Genomic DNA, 2,500 nt, shown 5'->3' on the forward strand with positions numbered 1-2,500 from the left:
ATATATCTCCGAATTTTCAGTGTTATCGTTGTTCTCTGAAACCTTAAGTTTTCGACACCGTAATGCGGTAGTGTTATTTGCGACATTAAAAGCAATCGATTTTCTTGGTATTAACTACGTAATAGTTCTTTTTCTAACTATCTATGTTTAAGTCTGGTATTCTATGATCGTTCTTTGGCCCGACGACGCCCATGTTTCTCTGTGGCTATTGATGCTGCGAAGTACATCCGCTTGTCTGTGCGACCAACAATCTGTGCTTATCTGAGGGTACTGACCACCGCGTTCAGAGTGGATGTTAACTTCTGCAACTCGGCCTTGTTGACAAACCTCGGAAATGGTTAAGCGGTCAGATCCCTTCCTCGTTTCATTCATCTTTCCTGAGGCTGCGCTTCTGATTTCGTTGTTTTTTTGTTTTTTTGTTTTCTTCTTCTTAAAGTTCTCCAGTTGGGTTTCATCTGTTGCTGACCCGTGTTGCTAATTGGTGCCGGTTTGCCTCTGGTCCTTCTGGTCCACTGCCCAGGGTTGTGGTTTGGTTCAATATTACCCAAGGGACGCTGTGACTACAAGAGCTCCTTCCCATTTGCTCCTCAAGCTCTCTAACTGCGGCTCTCACAGCAAACCGTCTCTCGCATGATTAGACAGAGGCCGAACTAACCGTTTGCTGTGAAAATGTTTCTGATTTCATTAACATTCTCTGGGAAAAGGTAAACAATTATCATCTTAGTTTAATTAAGTAAAATAAAAACTATCTGAAATCAGCTAAATCTTCAGCGAATTGAGCACTATAACATGATTGCGCGCCCGTAATTAAATATTCTTTATTGTTATATTCTATAACATGTCGTTCTCATTTCTACTGAACATTCACGTGAAAACTGCTATTTGTCTAGTTGCTCTGCTAAAAAGTAATCTTTCTCATTGATATTCATTCATCATATGCTTGTTCTTTTAAACATGCATATGTCAATGTCATTGTTTTGACAAACTGTGTTTCCTTCGTCTATATTTTTCTGCTGTTTTTTTACTCCTTTTTGATAAATGATCATGCGTGCTTGTCAGATTCCAAGTTTTGCTAACCTATTATTAAATTTCGGGATATTATTAATTCCTAGTTTACTTAGTCTGCTAAAAGAAAAGCCGTATTACTAAAAAAAAACGTTATAATGTTATATATACATACATACATATATATATATATATATATATATATATATATATATATATATATATATATATATGTGTGTGTGTGTGTGTGTGTGTGTGTGTGTGTGTGTGTGTGTGTGTGTGTGTGTGTGTGTGTGCGTGTGCGCGTGCGCGCGCGTGTGTGTGTCTTTGTTTGTGCCTGTGCTTGCGTGAGTAATTTAGTGCACTGATAAATCAGGTGCGCGCTCTCTCCTAATAATTATACATGCGCTACTATATGTACAGCATGTCCCAGCCGAGAAAATGAAAGTCCCTGTACAATGTGTACACGGCAGTGTGGCTGAACAATTCTCGCACCCCGCTAGAACACTGTAACTATTGATGAGGCTGCAACGTGTAGTTAGTCAAACATTCCCGGGAAATAAATAGTTGCTGTTGCAGATGAATAATTCTTTCCAGTAATTATGCATAGCAATAATCGACTATTCATCGTGTTCGCTTTTTGACGATTTTACCTGATAATATGGATGTGTGAGCTCTGCACCTAGGGGCGGAGGGCGTACTTCTATGAACTGAGGGATGGGTGGGATTGAGGGATGGATGGGACTGAGGGATGGATGGGACTGAGGGATGGATGGGACTGAGGGATGGATGGGACTGTGGGATGGGTGGTAGTGAATGCTAGATGGTGCTGAGGGCTGTGTGCTACTGGCTGCTGGACGGGGCTGAGTGATCGATGGTGCTGAATGCAGAGCGGCACTGAGGGCTGGGTGGTGTTTAGGCTAAGATAAAGCTGAGCCTGCAGCGAAGGCAGAGGCAAGCAGTCCCTTGGTGTCAGAGGACACTCAAATGAAAGCACAATGAGAGGTGGCAGAACTGTCCAGGTGATATGGTGCAGACAAGAGCAGCGCTGGAAAACAAAGGAGATTGCTTTGCTTTTGAATATAACAGCAAAATCTACAAGCGCGGAGCTTCACAACGCCAACACCATATCAAACTTGCATCTCTTGACCTTGCTGATATGCATCATACATCACGCTACACTATTCCGATGCGATGACGCCTCACTGACATCCACACTGATTTATGCACAGACCTTCTAGCACACAAACACACACATCGCTGCGCCCACCCTCCTTCCCTCCCTTACTTAAATAACTCCACGCGGTTCCACGCGGAGCTGACCCTCACGCCCACTACTACGATCGTCCCCTTATGGAGGCCAAGGATGCAACGACACGCAGACGTCGCCCCGCTCCCCGCGCAATCCTGACGGTGCAGCGCCTAACCCAGCGATTTCCTCACTTCCCCCGTTAACCCTAATCAGATTAGCAGCCGTGATTGGCAAACCGCGAGA

Source organism: Penaeus japonicus, unplaced genomic scaffold, assembly GCF_977035675.1.
Source record: "Penaeus japonicus unplaced genomic scaffold, GWHDUDI00000001_assembly GWHDUDI00000030, whole genome shotgun sequence".
Lineage (NCBI taxonomy): Eukaryota > Metazoa > Arthropoda > Malacostraca > Decapoda > Penaeidae > Penaeus > Penaeus japonicus.